The sequence below is a fragment of the Oncorhynchus keta genome, chromosome 19 (genome assembly GCF_023373465.1).
Source record: "Oncorhynchus keta strain PuntledgeMale-10-30-2019 chromosome 19, Oket_V2, whole genome shotgun sequence".
Classification (NCBI taxonomy): Eukaryota; Metazoa; Chordata; class Actinopteri; order Salmoniformes; family Salmonidae; genus Oncorhynchus; species Oncorhynchus keta.
The window spans coordinates 70,586,766-70,592,765 of record NC_068439.1 but is presented as its reverse complement, the minus strand read 5'-3'; positions in this window follow the sequence as shown (position 1 = coordinate 70,592,765).

Genomic DNA, 6,000 nt, shown 5'->3' with positions numbered 1-6,000 from the left:
GGGAGGGGACTAAAGCCACTGAAGAGATGTATCTGAGGGGGGAGGGGACTAAAGCCACTGAAGAGATGTATCTGAGGGGGGAGGGGACTAAAGCCACTGAAGAGATGTATCTGAGGGGGGAGGGGACTAAAGCCACTGAAGAGATGTATCTGAGGGGGGAGGGGGCTAAAGCCACTGAAGAGAGGTATCTGAGGGGGGGGGGGGACTAAAGCCACTGAAGAGATGTAACTGAGGGAGGGGGACTAAAGCCACTGAAGAGATGTATCTGAGGGAGGGGGGGGACTAAAGCCACTGAAGAGATGTATCTGAGGGAGGGGGGGGGACTAAAGCCACTGAAGAGATGTATCTGAGGGAGGTGGGACTAAAGCCACTGAAGAGATGTATCTGAGGGGGGAGGGGACTAAAGCCACTGAAGAGATGTAACTGAGGGGAGGGGACTAAAGCCACTGAAGAGATGTAACTGAGGGGAGGGGGGACTAAAGCCACTGAAGAGATGTAACTGAGGGGATGGGGGACTAAAGCCACTGAAGAGATGTAACTGAGGGGAGGGGGACTAAAGCCACTGAAGAGATGTATCTGAGGGGGGAGGGGACTAAAGCCACTAAAGAGATGTATCTGAGGGAGGGGGGGACTAAAGCCACTGAAGAGATGTATCTGAGGGAGGAGGGGGGACTAAAGCAACTGAAGAGATGTATCTGAGGGAGGAGGGGGCTAAAGCCACTGAAGAGATGTATCTGAGGGGGAGGAGGGGGACTAAAGCCACTGAAGAGATGTATCTGAGGGAGGGGGGACTAAAGCCACTGAAGAGATGTATCTGAGGGAGGAGTGGGGGGACTAAAGCCACTGAAGAGATGTATCTGAGGGAGGAGGGGGGACTAAAGCCACTGAAGAGATGTATCTGAGGGGACGGGGGGGAGACTAAAGCCACTGAAGAGATGTATCTGAGGGGAGGGGACTAAAGCCACTGAAGAGATGTATCTGAGGGGAGGGGACTAAAGCCACTGAAGAGATGTATCTGAGGGGAGGGTCTAAAGCCACTGAAGAGATGTATCTGAGGGAGGAGGGGGGACTAAAGCCACTGAAGAGATGTAACTGAGGAGGGGGACTAAAGCCACTGAAGAGATGTATCTGAGGGGGAGGGGACTAAAGCCACTGAAGAGATGTATCTGAGGGGAGGGGACTAAAGCCACTGAAGAGATGTATCTGAGGGGGGAGGGGACTAAAGCCACTGAAGAGATGTATCTGAGGGGGGAGGGGACTAAAGCCACTGAAGAGATGTATCTGAGGGGGGAGGGGTCTAAAGCCACTGAAGAGATGTATCTGAGGGAGGAGGGGGGACTAAAGCCACTGAAGAGATGTAACTGAGGGAGGGGGACTAAAGCCACTGAAGAGATGTATCTGAGGGAGGGGGGGACTAAAGCCACTGAAGAGATGTATCTGAGGGAGGGGGGACTAAAGCCACTGAAGAGATGTATCTGAGGGGAGGGGGGGGACTAAAGCCACTGAAGAGATGTATCTGAGGGAGGAGGGGGGACTAAAGCCACTGAAGAGATGTATCTGAGGGGGGGACTAAAGCCACTGAAGAGATGTATCTGAGGGAGGAGGGGGGGGGACTAAAGCCACTGAAGAGATGTATCTGAGGGAGGAGGGGGGACTAAAGCCACTGAAGAGATGTATCTGAGGGGGGCTAAAGCCACTGAAGAGATGTATCTGAGGGAGGAGGGGGCTAAAGCCACTGAAGAGATGTATCTGAGGGGGACTAAAGCCACTGAAGAGATGTATCTGAGGAGGAGGGGGGCTAAAGCCACTGAAGAGATGTATCTGAGGGGAGGGGACTAAAGCCACTGAAGAAATGTATCTGAGGGAGGACGGGGGGGGCTAAAGCCACTGAAGAAATGTATCTGAGGGAGGACGGGGGGCTAAAGCCACTGAAGAGATGTATCTGAGGGGGGAGGGGGGACTAAAGCCACTGAAGAGATGTATCTGAGGAGGAGGGGGGGACTAAAGCCACTGAAGAGATGTATCTGAGGGAGGGGGGACTAAAGCCACTGAAGAGATGTATCTGAGGGAGGAGGGGGGGACTAAAGCCACTGAAGAGATGTATCTGAGGGAGGAGGGGGCTAAAGCCACTGAAGAGATGTATCTGAGGGGGGAGGGGGGGGGACTAAAGCCACTGAAGAGATGTATCTGAGGGAGGAGGGGGCTAAATGTACCCTTGTGGCACAAAATGAGGGTCATTTGATTAATTAGAGTGGCATTGCACCCAGCAAGATGATGATGATGATGATGTGTGTGTGTGTGTGTGTGTGTGTGTGTGTGTGTGTGTGTGTGTGTGTGTGTGTGTGTGTGTGTGTGTGTGTGTGTGTGTGTGTGTGTGTGTGTGTGTGTGTGTCACAGTGCTCAGCTGTGTGTGCATTGGGCTAATTTGATGCCTGATTGAACCCACTCTAAGAGTATGTAGATTTTCGCTTGGACAAGCCTGACTCCCAGTCCCAGCAGAGCCCACCGCCTGACAGTCCTCCTATTATCTGGAGGTGTTGGAAGTCAGAGCACGGACAGACAACAAAGAGCAGCATTAACGGAAGGGGAGATCAAGTTTTACAGAATCTGATTATGTGCATGTTTTCTGATCAATGTTTTCTGGGAGAGTCAAGCTATTAAAGCCACTAGGAAAGAAGAGGAACATAGATGTTTTAATTTAGATCACATCCATTTGTCATGTTATCAAATGTCAAAATAATTATTAATAAATAATTATACATGATTTAAAATGAAATAAAAATACATGTTTCAGTATTTTCACTTACAGATATATTTACATTCTTTTATAGAGAAAAAGCAACAACTTTAGTTGTTTTGCACAGTAACAGGCGTTTGCTTTGTTGCCACTTGTGGACTGAAGACAGCATTGTGCATACTTTATATAAGTCCCTTTACACATCCATTGTTGGAGAGAGAGAGAGAGGCAGACTACACTCTTGGGGAAAAAGTGGTGCTATCTAGAACCAAAAAGGGCACTCCTATAGGGACAGCCAAACAAGCCTTCTGTAATCTTTTTTCAAAGAGTATAGAATATTGTAATCATAATGTGTTGTTGCAGTTATGCATGTTCCATTTATCTTCATTGTAGTAAGCAACACTCTCTTTCTGACTTCCATTATGGAACAAGTTGACAGTTGAACAAAAACATTTGTTGGCAGCTTAACAAATCATTTTTGAGCAATTAACAATCAAAAACATACTAAAGTTGAACTGACTTGTGGATTGACAATCATGTGGAAACATGCGTTTTAATGAGAACCTGATATCCACAGTAAATTCACTCATTAATAAAGTTATGTCCTGAATCATAATAAAACAAGCCATTCTCAAAGACAAAAAGTATATATAAACCATATTTTATCAACAAGTGCACATGACCTCTTTTAAAATGCGAAGCATAAGCATTATCAGGTACATTTCTTTTTAACCTTATTCTCGAATCTAGATATTTGTATTCCATGTTGAAAACATGAACATCGATAAGAGAGCACAGTAGTCTTGGTTCTCTGAGACATCAACTGTACTTAGACTCCTCTGATCACAGGCAGAACCAAATTTATGAACATTGCTTGGGAAAGTCTTTGTGAACTTTGTGAAAATAAACACTACAATTATTTCACCTTTTCCCAGTGGAGCCCTTGTAGTTATTTTTGTTATCTTCCATACAAGTAAGAAAAACTGAGCATAATACAATTGAAGTTGGAAGTTTACATACATCTTAGCCAAATACAATTAAACTTAGTTTTTCACAATTCCTAAAATGTAATCCTTGTAAAAATTATGTCTTAGGTCAGTTAGGATCACCACATTATTTTAAGAATGTGAAATGTCAGAATAATAGTAGAGAGAATTATTTATTTCAGCTTTTTCTTTCATCACATTCCCAGTGGGTCAAAAGTTTACATACTCAATTAGTATTTGGTAGCATTGCCTTTACATTGTTTAACTTGGGTCAAACGTTTCGGGTAGCCTTCCACAAGCTTCCCACAATAAGTTGGGTGAATTTTGGCCCATTCCTCCTGACAGAGCTGGTGGAACTGAGTCAGGTTTGTAGGCCTCCTTGCTCGCACACGCTTTTTAGTTCTACCCACACATTTTTTATTGGATTGAGGTCAGGGCTTTGTGATGGCCACTCCAATACCTTGACTTTGTTGTCCTTAAGCCATTTGTCCACAACTTTGGAAGTATGCTTGGGGTCATTGTCCTTTTGGAAGACCCTTTTCTCCAAAAAGTACTATCTTTGTCCCCCTTAAGCAAAGAGGCACTGAGTTTGAAGGTAGGCCTTGAAATACATCCATAGGTACACCTCCAATTGACTCAAATGATGTCAATTAGCCTATCAGAAGCTTCTAAAGCCATGACATAATTTTCTGGAATTTTCCAAGCTATTTAAAGTCACAATCAACTTAGTGTTAGTCTACCCACTGGAATTGGGATACAGTGAATTATAAGTGAAATAATCTGTCTGTAAACAATTTTTGGAAAAATGACTTGTGTCATGCACAAGTAGATGTCCTAACTGACTTGCAAAAACTATAGTTTGTTAACAAGACAGTTGTGGAGTGGTTGGAAAATGAGTTTTAATGACTCCAAGCTAAGTGTATGTAAACGTCTAACTTCAACTGTATGTGCTGACATGTGAGGCAAACACACAACACATTTTTTTTTTAAAACTGAAATCGTTGGAGAAAGGTAGCCACAATGTCTGCCATCTAGACCTACTCATGCCTGAGATCAATGTTCTATGTTCTACTCAGCACATTATTTTCAACTCAATATTTTATATAAAAAAATCTAAGTAAATCATTGTTGCCTGAAGGGGTCCTAAAATTCATAATAAAATAGCCAAATGATCCATGGTATGGCGATCTTAAAACAACTCCATATGTCAGCTTTCAACCACAGGATTATGTATTCATTCTAACCAACTTTCAACATAGACAAACCTTGTATAAAATATGTTGAATTTGTACCTTTTGAAATAACATCAGATCTTCAATGTTTATAAAAAATCAACTATAGTCTGGGCAGCACCTCCTACTGGACAGTTGGTTTATCAACAGCTATTCATTTGGTCTCCCATTCTGGGTTTTAACCAAGCCAAGCCCAGGTCTGCTTAGCTTTGATGTTTGTCACTGACTACTACCAATGTAGTAATAATAAAATGATTATTGGGAGAACTCTTAATAACGACATATATTCAAGGTTGCTAGCAAAGTCGTTCCCAAGGGTAGGTTTAACAGAGCAAATGAGATGTAACCTTACTTTATAAGTCATATACAGTGCCTTTGAAAAGTTTTCAGACCCCTTGACTTTTTTCACATTTTGTTATGTTACAACCTTATTCTAAAAGTGATTAAATAAAAACAATTCCTCAGCAATCTACACACAATAATCCCATAATGACAAAGCAAAAACAGGGTTTTAGAAATGTTTGCTAATTTATTAAACATAAAAAACAAAAATATGTCATTTACATAAGTATTCAGGCTCTTTGCTTTGAGACTCGAAATTGAGCTCAGGTGCATCCTCTTTCCATTGATCATCCTTGAGACGTTTCTACAACTTGATTGGAGTCCACCTGTGGTAAATTCAATTGATCGGACATGATTTGGAAAGGCACACACCTGTCTATCTTAGGTCCCATTTTACAGTGCACGTCAGAGCAAAAACCAAGCCATGAGGTCGAAGGAATTGCCCGTGGACTTCCGAGACAGGAATGTGTCGAGGCACAGATCTGGGGAACGGTACCACCAAGTCTCTTCCTAGAGCTGGCCGCTCGGCCAAACTGAGCCATCGGGGGAGAAGGACTGACAGACTGACAGAGCTCTAGAGATGGGAGAACCTTCCAAAAGGCACCTAAAGAACTGACCATGAGAAACAAGATTCTCTGGTCAGATGAAACCAAGATTGAATTCTTTGGCTGAATGCCAAGCGTCACATCTGGAGAAAACCTGG